General features: G+C 50.5%; 1 long non-coding RNA gene across 1 annotated transcript; it reads left to right on the forward strand.

The window, feature by feature from the left end:
• The first annotated feature begins 3,448 nt into the window (after nt 1-3,448).
• Nucleotides 3,449-10,927, forward strand: LOC128772803 (uncharacterized). Its single transcript, XR_008416953.1, has 3 exons — nt 3,449-3,646; nt 5,725-5,859; nt 10,365-10,927. It is a non-coding gene; the product is annotated as an uncharacterized LOC128772803 (long non-coding RNA).
• Nucleotides 10,928-16,123: the final 5,196 nt, after the last annotated feature.

Genomic DNA, 16,123 nt, shown 5'->3' on the forward strand with positions numbered 1-16,123 from the left:
TCTCCAGGGCACGGGGTGCTCCGTCCTTCCGTGGGGTCTTCTACGGGGGTCCTCGAGTAGCGGGCGCTAAATGCGCCTCGTCCTCACATCGGTCACGGGAAACATCCCAGGAGCGACAGCCAGGGCCGGGTCCACCCCTTAGAGCACGCCCCACTCTGGGCACGGATGGCGGAGGGGCCCCGGCAGCTCCTGGCCTATTTGGTTGGCGTGTGATGAATCACACAACGCGCGCACCTCGTAAAGCCACGCTGCTGTCGGGAGGCAGAAGAAGGGCCCGCGCCCCCACGGACGTCCACGTCCTCACCCCCCGAACCTGCGGATACGTCACCTTAAGAGGCGAAGGGGGGGATTAAAGTTTTGCTGGTCGGTTGGCCTTTCAAATAGGGAGATGATCCTGAACTGTCTGGTGGGCTCGGTGTCATCATAAACGTCCTTCACCGTGGACAGGGAGGCAGAAGAACAAGGTCAGAGGGAGATCTGACAACGGAGTTATGGATACACGCCATGCCGCTGGCTCTGAGGATGAAGGGGCCACACGCGGCGGGGGGTGCGAGTGCCTCCCAGAAGCCGCACAAGGCAAGAAGACAGAATCTTCTCCAGAGCCTCCAGAAGGAGAACAAGCCTGCTGCTCGAGCAACATCCGGGGTCAGAACTACTAACTACACAACACCTAAGAACGCAAGATGATACAGTTGCGTAGTTTTAAGCCACTAAGATTCCGGTCGGTCGTTTGTTTACAGCGGCACTAACAAACTTGCAAAGCAAGTATCCGACATAAATAACCTCACTGAATTGACACGACCCTGCCAAGTAGGTAGTATTACCCACATTTTACAAAAATAGAAACAGGTTCAGAGAGGGTAAGTCTCATGCCTCACAGCTAATAAGTGGCCTGAGCTAAGGTCGGTGTCTACAGCTCTCTTCTGCTAGGACCCATGTTCTGTACTCTCTGCAAGAACTAGACCTCAGTGTAGACATTTCTGAATCAATACCTGTGAGGTGTGCAGTCCAGACTCTTAGGCTCGGGCCGGGACTCAAATGGCTACTCAAGCTCTGACTGGTGATTGGACTCTCGCATAATGTCTCATGGCAGATGGATATCCAGCCTCTGCTTGAATGCCTCCTCTGACGGGGAACTCATGATCATCCACTCGTCCCGCTCTTGGACAGCTCTGCCTACTGAAGAGATCTTTCTGACTCAGCATGTTGAGCATGATTTAATGACTCATAACCTCTACTTTTTTTTTTTTTTTTATGGCCTACTCTTTCTACTGGAGACCCTCACAATATTTGCCCGCATTTGGTGAGTCAGGCTGGGTTCAAGACCCGGAGTCTCTCAAGATGGCGGCAAGCCCCCCGAGGGCTGACCTGAGACGGAAGCAGACCCCTCCCAGAGGCTGTCATTGCACAGAATCGGCTTGCAGACCAGTTTCATCCGCAGCCCTCCTCCCGAACTGGAGAAGGGGCTCATCTGGGGGCTTTTGCGGGAAGTTTGGGCACTCCCGTCTCTGATCATGTATTTCCTTATTGATACTCCAAATAAATGTGGATGTGAGGCTTCATTAATTCAAAATTCAGGCATTGTGGGTTTGGGATCACATGGAAAGGGATTGCATTGGGCTTCACCTGTCTGTCCTTCTGCAGCGTAAATGTGTGTGCAGGTGGCGTGAACAGATCGCCTGAGACAGCGGCTGAGACTGCCCGTTGCACCGAATGGCGTTTGTAAGTAGTACATGGATCCTTCACTCCTGGATGCAGGATCCTTCTGGAAATCTACTCGTTGACACTTCGTTTATTTTTAAATTTTATTGTATTATTTTTTTAATGTTTATTTATTTTTGAAAGAGAGAGAGAGACAGACAGAATGTGAGCACAGGAGGGGCAGAGAGAAAGGGAGACACAGAATCCGAAGCAGGCTCCAGGCTCCGAGCTGTCAGCACAGAGGCCGATGCGGGGCTCGAACCCACAAACTGTGAGATCACGACCTGAACTGAAGTCAGACGCTTAACCGACTGAGCCACCCAGGCGCCTTCCCTTCACTGACACTTCAGTAGTTGTATAGAAGTACTCTGATGACAGTTATAGTTGTTATTACTTCTGGATGTTACCTGAGGGACAGAAATCATGCTAACATAAGAGTTTCGCATGCATCTCTCTTTTTCTTCTTATAGGTAGGGCAAGTGAAGCATCAGAGAGGTAAGGAAACTTGGGTAAGGTCACACAGCCCTGTAGTGGCGAACCTGTAGCTCCCGATTCCCATCAGGAGAAGCTCCATCGGGACGTGTAGAGAGGCAGACATCTGGAGTCAGATGGACCTGAGCCTATGTCCCCCATCACCATCCATCCTCGGGGTCATCTTGGACAACTCACTTCACCCCTCCTAGCTTTAGGCTGCATCTATAAAACAGGAACGATTTGTGTTATTTCAGAGGATCACAGGGGTCGACAAATTATTGTTCTTCTGTAACGTTTACTATAATTTGTATCTCCCATCTTTTTGGTTGGTTTTGTCTGTTTTCCCCTCTAGAATATGGAGCCCAGAACACAGAATCTATGCCATCCTGTTATTGCTGAACTGACAGAATCCAGCCCAAGTCTAGCATAGAGTTGACACTTTATCGGTATTTACTAAGTGACCGAATAAATGATACCACGATTGCAAACGGACCCTGGCACGTGCTGAGTGCTCTCTTCCCTCCCTCTTCTGGACCTGGGTCCAAGTGGCTGCCTGGGGCAGTAGGATGCAAAATGGGATAGAGAGGGGACGTGATGAGCAATGCATTATGTGTCCTGTTTCCTCAAGGAGCATCAGCTTTAAAAATCAATACCTAGAGGGAAGAAGAGAGAGTTAGATAAGGTCCACTAGGTATTGGGCTTTGCGTGCCTGCCCGTAAACCCCTCAAATATGGCATGGTTTCTCCATGTGACTCGTCCAAACTCACTTTGGTATCTCATCCAATTGAATGAAGTTTATTGACAGGACTGGATAATCCATAGAGTAATAGTTACATAGTAGTAGCTAGAGCTCCTGTTTATTGAGTGCTTGGTGTTCCAGGGGCTATATTCTACACTTTGTAGGATATGTTTAATCATTAGAAAATGTTCAGAAGAAAGTACAACCGTCCCTCCCTTCCATAAATGAACTGAGGCTCACCCTGCCCGAATCATAGGACTCGTAAGCTGGGGTGGGGCTCCAATCTGCATCCGGGGTTCCCCACTTTCCTTCTGTAGCACGGCCCCATGCTTCTTACCTGCAGGGCAGGCTTCTGGCCATCCCAGGTGTGCAAACCACTCTCACGAGCCCAAGGTAAACACAGGTCTTTCCAGAGCTGAAAAAGCCATCATAAAGACTGGCTTTGAAGTTCACACCCTTTTCCGCATTGCTGACATTTTTTTGGTCTTCACTCAGGGCCTTCTGTTTGAATCGTGTGCAGTGGGGTGAATTGTGAACCCCCCCCTCTCCCGACAGATATGTTCAAGTGCTAACCTCCCGTTCTTCAGAAGGGGACCTATTTGGAATTATGGTCTTTTCAGGAGTGATGAGTTACTTTAAGATGAGGTCATACCGGATTAGAGTGGGCCAAATCCAACGAGTCGTGTCCCCATGAGAAGAGGAGAGAGACTCAGGGAAGAAGGCCGCGTGATGGTAAGCGCAGAGATTGGAGTTGTACAGCTACAAGCCAGGGCACAACACCCAGGATTGTCCAGAGCCACCAAAGCTAGGGCAGGGCAAAGGCGGCTTATTCCCTAGTGTCTTGGGAGCGTGGTCTCGCCAACATCCCACTTCCAGAACTGCAGGAGAATACATTTCTATTGTTCGAAGCCACCTAGGCTGTGGTAACTTGTCAGGGCAGCCTCAGGAGAACACCCGCGCATTCCGGAAATCTTGCCTCTCTCGTGTCCCAGCCCAGATGAGTGAGAGCAGAGGCAGCAAGGGGGAGGGGCTTAAATGCTGCTGGATGCGGGCACCCCCCCCCCCCACCCCAGCCTCAAGGAAGAGGGTCAACAGCTGGTTCAACGCCGTTTAAAAATACTTGCTGCATAAGACGCAGGCATGGGGACCAGAAGCCTGGCTGCCTGGAGGCGATCCACAAACCGGAGAGCTCCTGAGTGCATCTGACGCCAGGCAGCAACAATAACTCACTTTGGTGTGCTTTCAAGTTTACATGCTGCTTTTCAGATCGTGAGACTCTGAAGTCCCGTGGATGTTAGTATTACTTTTATTCCCCAAGAAACGGAAGATTCGAAGGCTTAGGAGATTTACCCAGACGGGTAAATGAGAGGAGTGAGCATACAAACCCCGAATGGTGATGTCCTAGCACTGCATTCATTGAGAGCCGTCTGCCTTCCAGGGGACCAAGGCGAGGAAGAAACGTCCCTCCCCTCCAGGGCACTACGATTTAGGGGTACAGACAGATACAAAAACAGACAAGCTCCATGCAGGGGTCAGTGCCAGGTGGAGGGAAGGTACTTTTTGTGCACTGGGCACCTGCCCCAGCCTGTGGTTCAGCCAGTGGGGAGGAAGGTCCCAAGCTCGGCTTTGGGGGAAGGTCAACAGAAAGGCAGAGAAGGAGGCATGGGCGGTCCAGGCCAGGGCTTCTCAAACTTTCTGGTCCTAAGAACCCTTCATACGCGGATAAGTTATTCTGGACCCCAAAGAGCTTTTGTCACGTGGGGGAGCCACCAACTATTTACAATATTAGAACCTAAAAGAGAAACGATAAAAATATTTCCTAACTTTGTTGCAAGTAACGATAATAAACCCATTGCATGCGAACGTAAGTCAACAGATATGTATATATTTTTGAAAAATTATTCCAAAAAAAGAAAAATGCAGGCCACTTCTGTGGCCTTGTTTTACATTCCTGCAAGTTTCCCCTAATGCGTGGCTTGTCAGAAGACAGCCGCGTCTTCCCCTTCTAGCTCGACATTCAGTCTGTTGCGATCTGTTGCTTTGGCTGATGTCGTGAGAGAAAATCTGGCCTCACACTCACAGGAAGCAGGGAAAGGGAAGAGGCCATCAGGGGCCCCTGAGAGGCTCTCGTGGTTTCCAGGGGGTCCCCAGCCCAACGCTGAGAACTGCAGTCCTGGGCAGTGAGACTGTCCTAGACAGAGGGAAGCCACGGCACAGAACGTCTGGGGAATGAATTGCACGCCGCTCAGCAAGACCCGAGCATGTGGGGAAAGACCTCGAATGGCAGGAAGGGCCCCTGAAGTGACGGTGGTGGGGAGCACCGAGATGCCTGGGGGGGTCCATGGTTCAGCCGGCCGGTGTGTTGGAAAGCCACTGAGGGTTTTAGTCAGGGCGGGGCCGGGGGCAGTTGGCATTGGAAAAGAGCCCTTCCGCTGCTGGGGGGTGGGGGGGGGGGGAAGGCTTGGGGCAGGATGAGCTGGAGGGGGCAAGACCAGAAGCTGCTGCGGTGGTGTGGGCGGTGGATGACCAGCCTCTGGAAGATTCTGGCATGATCTATCTATCACTGGCTTACATCACAGTACAAAGCCACAGTTCGTACTGATGGCCCTGAGCCAACGAGACAAGGTTAATCACACTGAATAGGCTGTTTTAAGAACAGAGGAAATGTTTCCATTAAAATAATTAAAATCTTAAAACGTTTTGGGGCTCAAAGGTATATGTTTCAGTTACCTGGAAAATCTACTTGCTGAAACGGTTCATTTTCTCCTGATCTCAGAGAAGTAAGATTTTACCGTATTTTCTCTACACAGTGGGACTTTGAGGGAGAGAGGACCATGTCGACAAACGGAGGGGCTCCCAATTGTCCAGAGCCTCTCACACTCAGTAGCTCTGTGACCTTGGGTGCAGGACCTGGGGACGCCCGTGCCTCAGTTTCTCCATCTCGAGTAAGAGAATAATTCCCTGGGAAGTGGCCATTCTACCAGGGGACTGACTGATGCGTTTAGAGCTAAGTTCCCCGCCCAGCCGCAAAATCTCTCGTTCTGTATGCCTGGTCTTTTGCTTTAGAACATTCTTTCCTACGATTGCCTATAAATCTCACATGGCATGCACCGGGGATTTCAAGTTTTGGAAACCTTTGTGCCAAGAGGTAGTGAACATCGAGTGGGCTTATGCACATTTGGGATCCCCTCTCCCCTCATGGCTTTTATGCCCGAGGGCGAAGACCCCAGTGGAGGGCCAGCCTGGGCCCCTCGCATGCTAGTCCCCTTCCGTGGTTTCCAGCCATGGCTGCCACTGGTGTCCCAGACCAGGGTGTCATGGCAGTGTCTCGGGGCTACCAGGGGCACGGAGGATGGTGGGGGGCTCTGTGGAGTGCTGGGGGGCAGGGCTCCAGAGTTCAGCAACCCCATACTTTAGCCATAGCAGTTGTGCCTGTCTGATGTGCTCCTCCAGTGGGATTCCACAGAGAAGTTTGATCGACAAGATGGGTCCTGCAACACACATACACACACACACACACACACACACTACATACCTGCATACACACATGCACTTGTGCACGCACACACACGCGTGCATGCACATACCTGCAATACATATGTGCAGGCACACACATATCTACATACATGTACACACATGCACACATACCTGCTCATACATGGGTGCACACACATCTACACACATGTGTACACATACCTGCATATACACATGCACAGGTGCATGCACGCACACACACTCATACCAGCACATACACGTGTGCACACACACATGCACACACATGTACATGTATACCTGCACACACATGCACGCACATACCTGCACATACATGTGTGCACACACACATCTACACACATGTGCACACATGCACACACATGCACACACATACCTGCATATACACATGCACATGTGCACGCATGCACACACACATACCCGGACACACGTGTGCACGCACACACTCACATATCTGCACACGCACACTTGCATGCGTGCACACACATACCTGCACACACATACACGCACATACCTGCACATACACATGTGCATGCACACACATATCTACACACATGTGCACACGTACGCACACACATACCTGCATATACACATGCACATGTGCACGCGTGCACACACACAGACATTTGCAAGGCTTGATTTCAGGGCCAGTTAGATTAGCAGGAGGGAACTGATAAATCCCACCAGGGTCTCTCTAGCCCACCTGCCATGAGGGGTGGTGGGTTTCCCATCACGGGGCTCAAAAATCCTCTGGCCTCCTCCTCATCAATGTTCTGCTCCCACATCTCCCTTGGCTGGGGAAACACTCCCAGATCCAAGGCCGCCTCCTAACCTCGCTCCGGCACCTGGAGCGCTTCCTGGGTCAATCCCCTCTTGGTGGGAGAAGCAGCTGGAGATGAGAATGGGATCCGCCACCGTGGGCTGTGGGACTTGAGATGGGCCTTCCTGTTCTCCAGGCTTCTGGCTCCTTCTCAGTAGAACAGCGCTCAGATGTTGAGCTTGTAAATGAGGTCCGGTAGAGGCAGGAGCACCGAGCAGGGAATAGATGCTGAGTAAAAGTCAGTGCAGGGCGCGGGGGGGGGCTCAGTCGGTTGGGCGTCCGACTTCGGCTCAGGTCATGATCTCACAGTTTGTGGGTTCGAGCCCCGCGTTGGGCTCACTGCCGTCAGCACAGAGCCCAGTTCGGATCCTCTGTCCCCCATCCTCCTCCCCCTCCACCCCTCCCTCATCAGCACTCTTTCTCTCGAAAATAAATAAATCTTTAAGAAATTATATATAGAATAAAATATATTCAATGTATACCATATTTATCTATTTTTGTATATAATATATTCTATATAATTCTATAGATACATAGAATTCTATAAACAGAACTCTATAAATATATAAAATATTATATATTTGTAATACATATTATATATGTAAATAATAGATACATAATAAATGATATACATAGTATATATATTTATGTATAGAATAAAAGAAAGTGTGTGTGTGTGTGTGTGTGTCTGTTGGGGCGCTACAAAGTGAGGGGTCAGGGCGAGCAGAATATGTACTCTCTCCTTTCAGGGGAGGGGATTCTCTCCAGGGGCCCCATCAGGAGGACAGAAAGTTTCAGACCCACATCCCAGGCCACGCTGTCCCCCTTTCCGTTTTGCCCCTCCGCACTGGAGTCCAACTGGGTATCAAAATGAAAGCTCCCCTTGCCCTCACCCACAGCAGCTGCTTCATTCAGTTTTGCATTTCTTCCCGTCTGAACGTTAGCTCTTGTCCCCGGCAGTAACTTTCATAATTCCTCCGGAGCCTACGTCTTCTATTGACATTCTGATGGATGATAGCGGGCTTCGGCGAGCAGCCAAGCGGCCTTCCAGGGCCACTCTGACCTATTGGGAAAAAAGCAGGGATTAAATAACCAATTATAAATGGATATTTACCTGATAGATTAGGATGACGACTGCGGAGAAGTCTTGCTCTATTAGGTAAATGATCTATGCTCCACGAAGGTTTATAAATATGTATTTCACTAAAAGACTCAAGTCCTGGCAATAATTAACATGCATTTCATAGCATCCCATTAAAAACTAAGCCCTCCTCTCGAGTTTTCGGAAGAAAATGAGCTTAAAATAATGCGGCAGCAAATCGGTAGCTGGGCTTCTGAGCGAGCCTGGGAGGTGCCGCTGTCAGATGGCCCATCCCGACCTGTCCTGTCTCACCCTGCCTCTCCTCCTGGGTCCCCTCTTGTCCCAGATGTCGCTGCGACATCTTCCCAGCGGCACGGTTAAAAGCACACGTAGCCTCTGGCTCCTCCTTCCTTGTGTGAAACCGGTCCCGTGTCTTATCCTGCCCCCAGCCCCACTCCGAATTTTCCTGCTGCCAGCGTTAGGTTTCCATCCTTAGAGATCTGCATGTGGGGCGCCCGGGGGGCCCATTCCGTTCAGTGTCTGACTCATGATTCCAGTTCAAGTCATGATGTCAGGGCCCGTGAGTTTGAGCCCCGTATCAGGCTCTGCTCTGACAGCATGGAGCCTGCTTAAGATTCCTCTCTCGCCCCCTCCCCCCCCCGCCCCTCTCCCCTGCTCCTGCTTTCTCTCTCTCTCTCTCTCAAAAAAAAAATGTTAAAAAATCTGCATATATTACTGCTCTACTCAAAAACACTCCACATGAATCATTACGTGGCACAACACCTGAAGCTATTATAATGTTACATGTCAATTATATCTCGGTAAGAAAACAACAACAAAAACAAAGCACTCCACAGCCCTGTGGGGCTTTGGTAACATTTCCCAATGTTGAGTTCTTTGGAACACGGGTTCTATGAGACAACTCTCTTCAAATTGAAACGAGGTGTTATGAGTAAAGTATTTGGAAAATAGTGTCTCTTTAGTAGTCCTTCTCTGAAGTGCCAACGCGTCTGAAAATATTAAAGGCCCTGACAAGTCCTGCAGTGTTTGCCACAGGGTTCTACAAACTTAGCTTTGTAATACCTCTTGACGTCTTGGGAAAGTGTTGTTACCTGCAGCGTACTTTGGGAAATCCTGACTTGTGTGCGGGAGAAAGTCCAAATCCTTTAGCCTGGCTAATGAGGGCTTTGCGACTGACCTCCAGACTACCTCTCCAAGCCCATTTCTGGCAGCTCCCTCTTTGTCATATCCCCATTACAGACCACTCTTCATTTTCAGTAGCCGCAGCATCTTTTCTTTTCACGGGAAGCCCTCCCTCACTTCCCCTCTTCGTCTTGTAAACTCTTATTTAAGCTTCAAAATCCAACTCAAATATCAATTCCACTGGGCTGCCCATAACACACTCCTTTATCTTTGTCACATTAGCATTTTTAACGAACCTTTTCTATCATGTTGTTTTAAGATTTTTTTTTTACATTTTATTTATTTTTGAGAGAAAGAGAGAGAGCACGAGTGGGGGAGGGCAGAGAGGAAGGAAGACACAGAATCCGAAGCAGGCTCCAGGCTCCCAGCTGTGAGCACAGAGCCCGACGTGGGGCTCAAACTCACGGACCGTGAGATCGTGACCTGAGCGACAGTCCGACGCTTAACTGACTGAGCCACCCAGGTGCCCCTATCATGCTGTTTTTTAAATTAAATGTGTGTTTATTTATTTGGAGAGAGGGAGAGAGACAGTGTGGGAGGGGGAGGGGCAGCGAGAGAGAGAGAGAGAGAGAGAGAGAGAGAGAGAGAGAGAGAGAATCCCAAGCAGGCTCCGTACTGTCAGCGCAGAGCCCGACGTGGGGCTCCATCTCACCACCTGGGAGCTCCTGACCTGAGCCGAAACCCAGAGCTGGTCGCTTAACTGACTCAGCCGCCCAGGCGCCCCCACGCTATTTTTATTTTATATCTTTCTATATTAAAATTACTTGTTTATTTCCTGTCGCCCCAGAAGACTGGGGAAGAGTTGCTGTATCTTCATTCCGTCTCTGCCTCTGCAGGCTAGACGGCTCCCAGCACACAGTTCAGACGCATCGAGTATTTGCCGAAGGAACAGAGAGGAGAAACTCCCAAAAGCGAGTCCTTATTCCTCCTTTTTGGAGTGTTTGGAGGTTTCTTTGCACGAGCACGTGAGTTATTTCAGCAACGGAACCTGAGAGAAATCGGGGCTGCCTGGTTTCGTCCAGCCCCATCACCGCAAAGAGCCCTTTGACAAAGGGAAGATACAGCTTTCTTTCGCTCCCCCCTGCCCTCTCTGACCACTGATGAATGAAGCTAGTTGACTCGTGGCTCCAGAAGGCACCAACTGGGTACGCTTATTTGAAAGAGCCACTGGATATTGTTTTAACGGCCGTATTAACGTGACGGGCCCATTGTAGATTTTCTGATGCCTTATGCCTGAGAACGTGCTTTTAGCCTTGGCTCAATGGCAGCCATATTGGAATGAATGCATCTCCAGCAGGACCTGGATCCCCGTGAATATGAGATGCTTTATCTCTGGAGACCATCTGGGCAAGCCATGCTTTAAATAAATAAACTGAGTGCTCTCGTCGTACGGGATGCCTACGAGCCAAGCCTTTTCCGTGTTATAATGTGGATATGAAGCACGATTATGGATAGAAGGTAATATGATAGAGGCAGGAGGCCATAACTCTGCATCAAAGTAGCAGAGCTTCTTAATGGGAACCCGGACAAGGTGATGATTTGACTCTCTAGTCCCATCACTTTTATCGTCCAAACACCATTTGTACATTTATGGAGAAGCCTCTCTGTCTAGGGGGTAGATGCTAATGGCGACCTTTCGAACATCCGCTGGGCAGGCATCGTGCCCAATTCTGTCTGTCTTTCTCTCTTTTGTGGGAGCATGAGTGTGTGTGGGAATGTGTATGTGTGTAAAGGAGTGGGTGAATGTGAGTGTGTGTGTGTGTGTGTGTGTCCACAGCCAAGAATCATTGGTCCCCAACTGATGGAAGTGATTGATTGCAGCACGGAGAGGTCGATGTCACAGACGTCTTATTCTGAACTAGGAGCTGGGGTATATTCAGCTTGTCCCCTTTCGTTCAAATACCTCCGTTTTCATCGGCTTTGCCTAGTGCCTGCAAGATTTCCCGGAGGGCTCGGCGTGCCCCGGTACCAACACCCGCTAGAGCTGGGCCACTTGCCCCTGACAGGCCACCCTAGCATCTGTGCTGGGCCTTCTAGAACTCGCAGAGCCCAGCCCAGTCTTCTCTTCGTTGTGCCCTAGTTTTACTGTAGATCAGCGGTCCGCCAACGAGCGCTGGTGGGCTGCCCACCTTCTTATGGAATCGGCGTTCAGCTGAACGCCCATTGCTTTTCACTTGTCCCAGCTGCTTCCGTTGCACAATGGCAGCGTGGAGTAGCTGTGACAAGGACAGTGTAGCCCGTAAGCGGAGGTATTTGCTCCCCGGTCCGGTACAGGGGACGTTTGCGGGTCCCCGGTCTAGACCGTGAGGCCCAGCTGGGAAGGGTCTAACGGGTGCGTTGCTGGCTCCCGGGGCTGTGCTGGGGCCCCGCCTGGGGTCCTTGTGCAGTGGCGTGGGCAGCGCCCTGTGGTCCACGGCGGGCTTTCTTTCCGCGCTCTGTCTTCTCCCCTCTCTCAAGCGTCTGGGAGTCTCAGAAGATTCCTTACAGCTGGCCTTCCCAGCTTCTCTCCATTTTGCCCCATGAGTGGTATGCCTTTTCTGTTTTCCATACTCAGCTCAACCCCAAGAAATGCAGCCCTTCCGGTCACCTGGGTGGCTCCGTCGGCTGAGCTTCCGACTTCGGCTCAGGTCATGATCTCGAGGGTCATGTGTTCAAGCCCCGCGTCGGGCTCTGTGCTGACAGCTCAGAGCCTGGAGCTGCTTCAGATTCTGCGTCTCCCTCTCTCTCTCTCTGTGCCTCCCCCATTGTGCTCTGTTTCTCTGTCTCTTTCTCTCTCTCAAAAATAAATAAGCATTAAAAAATTTTTTTTAAAAAGAAGAAATGCAACCTTTCCCCCCAGGAGAGTCTGCTTTTGGAAGAACCCGGGTGCCTCTGTCCCGGATCCCTGCACAGAATGAGTGTTGGCTGCTGTGGCCCTGGCTTCTCCTCTCCTTGAGATGCCCGCTGGCGAGGTGGAAAGGGCAGAGCAGTAGAGCCTGAAGACCGAGGTTCCAAGGGTCACTCGGTCGCCCAACAGGGACTCACTGAGCACCTGGCCCATCTGGCGACTCCCTTGGCCACTGGGAACACAAAGTTTTCTAAAGAACGTCTGCTCTCTGTTCCAAAACCCATGAAGCAGATAGATAAGCAAGGGGGTAAGAATAAGCTCTAAAATAATAGTGCGGAAGGTGCTTGTGGGTGAGAACCCCGACTCCGTCAGGTGGGGTCCAGAAAGGCTTCCGGGAGGAGGCGCCCGAGAGCCAAAGAAGAGGTGGTGGGGGTGAGTGATGGAGAGACCGTTGGGGGCGTTTGGGGGAAATGATTTCCTTCCACCTCTGACTTTCCCACTGCTCACTGTATACTCTTCCTACCCCGGGCTTAAGATGGCCCTTCCTGCCCTAGAGCCGAACTTCTCCAACTTCGACATGCCTGCGACACGCATGCAAACCTCCATAGCCGGGAGCTTGTTAAAATCCAAATTCGGGTCTGCGCAGGGCGGGAGAGACCGCGTTTCTCGCAAGCACTGGCTGATGTCAACGCTGCTGGTCGACACTTAGAGCAGAAAGATCTTGCAGGATTTTATTAATTCGACAAGCATTTGTCGGGCCCCTCCTCTGTGCCAGGCACTGCCCCGGGCTCTGGCAGAGCAGAAGTGGGTAAGGGAGTCAGAGATGTCCACCCCCTAGAGTGGTCTCAGCCGGCCCGGGAGAATGGACGTCGAGTCGCGACAACATTTGACCCATCACACCGTGATGAGCAACACGAGGAGAATTCAGGGGGAATTCACGAGGAGGAAGAGAGATTTAAGATCAAAACCCGGTGATCAAAATCGTCCTCTCCCACCCTGGGACCTCACAGAGAATTTGCTTTCTGTGTGCACGTGATCTCTATCGATAAATACTTGGCGGGGGGGGGGGGGGGGACAAGGTGAGGTCAGTCCTCACCCTGATAGTGAACTCTCACGGCCTGAGACATAATCTCAAGGCACCTCCTCCAGGAAGCCCAAGATGATTGACTCTGTCTGACACTGTTCCAAAGAATTCTTTCCTGAGATCATTCTTCAAGACCCATGTTTCCTTAGGTTGTTTCAAGTATATCAGCCATTAGATTGTAAGCGTCCCTGAGGGCAGGGGTCTGACTTCCACTCTCTCTCATCCCAGTGCCTGGGGCACGTGCCTGAACGTGCGCACACACGTTGCCTGAGCTTTGAAAGGAGGCGGAATGGGGACTCTGCATTCAGCCGGGGTTGGTCGCTTGACCCCGCATGGGACGCACCAGACAAAAATTACAGGCAGGTGAGAAGCATGATGCTCATTTTTTTCTTTTTGTACATTTATTTCCTTTGCGAGAAAGAGAGAGTGAGCACATGAACGGGCTGGGGGCAGCGAGAGAGGGAGAGAGAGAATCCCAAGCAGGCTCTGCTCTGACAGATGTGGGGCTCGGTCCTACGAACTGCGAGATCACGGCCTGAGCCGAAATCAAGAGTCAGACACTTAACGGACTGAGCCACCCGGGCGCGTGGGGAAGCGCAAAGCTTTCCAGATGTCTCTCCCGGTCCTGTCAGGTGAGGTGGCTTCATTACCTTCCCTCTGGCTTTTAGTCCTAAGGCTCAGGTTCTACCACCCCAGAGCCATGCCCACATGTGTGATGTGAGGAAACCCATGACTGTGTTTGCTGAGCACCTACTATGTGCCCGCTCTTTTCTGCACAAGAGTCCCACTAAGTGGTAGTGCGGCCTTTGTACAGACGGACTCAAGTATTCATATGATAAAAGCTCTGGCTGTTCTGAGAAATATTTGGTAGGAAGGGGGATACGTGGGGAGCGAGACTTGAAGGGGCAGCCGGCCGCTTTGGGGGAGGAAAATGATGAGGTTTTGGGGTGATGGTGGGGTTCGTGGGGTCTGGAGCCGACGGCCAAGGAAGAACCCTTGAAGATGTCTTTGGTGCAAAAAGGTAATTTTATTAAAGCATGAGGACAGGACCCGTGGGCAGGAAGAGTGGCACCGGGGTTGTGAAGAATGATTGTTTTTTTTTTTTAATTTTTAAAATATGATTTATTGTCCGATTGGTTTCCATACAACGCCCAGGGCTCATCCCAACAGGTGCCCTCCTCAATGCCCCTCACCCACCCTCCCCTCCCTCCCCGCCCCCATTAACCCTCAGTTTGTTCTCAGTTTTTAAGAGTCTCTTATGGTTTGGCTCTCTCCCTCTCTAACTGTTTTTTTCTTCCCCTCCCCCATGGTCTTCTGTTAAGTTTCTCAGGATCCACATAAGAGTGAAAACATATGGTGTCTGTCTTTCTCTGTATGGCTTATTTCACTTAGCATAACCCTCTCCAGTTCCATCCACGTTGCTACAAAAGGCCATATTTCATTCTTTCTCATTGCCATGTAGTATTCCACGGTGTATATAAACCACAATTTCTTTATCCGTTCTTCAGTTGATGGACATTTAGGCTCTTTCCACAATTTGGCTATTGTTGAGAGTGCTGCTATAAACATTGGGGCACAAGTGCCCCTATGTATCGGCACTCCTGTATCCCTTGGATGAATTCCTAGCAGTGCTGTTGCTGGGTCATAGGGTAGATCTATTTATAATTTTTTGAGGAACCTCCACACTGTTTTCCAGAGCGGCTGCACCAGTCTGCATTCCCACCAACAGTGCAAGAGGGTTCCCGTTTCTCCGCATCCTCTCCAGCATCTATAGTCTCCTGATTTGTTCCTTTTGGCCACTCTGACTGGCGTGAGGTGGTATCTGAGTGTGGTTTTGATCTGTATTTCCCTGAGGAGGAGTGACGTTGAGCATCTTTTCATGTGCCTGTTGGAAGAATGGCTGGTTTTATACTGTGGGTTTGGGGAGGTAAAGTCAAAAGGGAGGCCTCCAGAGGGACTTTGATGTGCTAAGGAGGGCTCCTAAGATACCCGAGGCCTTGCTATCGTCAAGCTAAGGTCATCAAGCGAAGGGAATGGGGCCCGGCCTGGCTGGCCTCACCGAACTCCATCCCATCTGCAGAGCCCCTGTTTCCAAACAAGGTCAAGACTTTCACATGTCTGTTAGGGGGACACGGTTCAACCCATGACACTGCCCACTACAATTTTCAATGTGTCTTCTCTAGACGAACTTTTATGTGGTTATTTTGTGGGTGCGCTATTCAAAATAGCCCAAGAAGGGGCGCCTGGGGGAGCTCAGTCCGTTGAGCATCCAACTTCCGCTCGGGTCATGATCTCTCAGTTTCCAAGTTCGAGCCCCACGTCGGGCTCTCTGCTGACGGCTCGGAGCCTGGAGCCTGCTTCGGATTCTGTGTCTCCCTCTCTCCCTGCCCCTCCCCTGCTCGAAGTCTGTCTCAGTCTCCCTCTCAAAAAGAAACGTTAAAAAAAATTTAAAATAGCCCAAGGATTTTCTGCATATCCTTAAATTATGTCTTGTGTACCTCTAAAATAAATATAAGGATATTCCTAAATAGGGTATATTTAAAAAGCCTGTGGGGAAATAATTGTGGTTTTCTGACACCAAAGGCCTTTGGTCATACCGAACTTTCCAAATAACGAGGGCAAAAGTTCTCATATTTTAACATAGATTCATTGATGAGACTGTCTCGTATTAGCAATTGCTGGTG

Source organism: Panthera pardus, unplaced genomic scaffold (assembly GCF_024362965.1).
Source record: "Panthera pardus isolate Hobbes unplaced genomic scaffold, ASM2436296v1 HiC_scaffold_24, whole genome shotgun sequence".
NCBI classification, from domain to species: domain Eukaryota; kingdom Metazoa; phylum Chordata; class Mammalia; order Carnivora; family Felidae; genus Panthera; species Panthera pardus.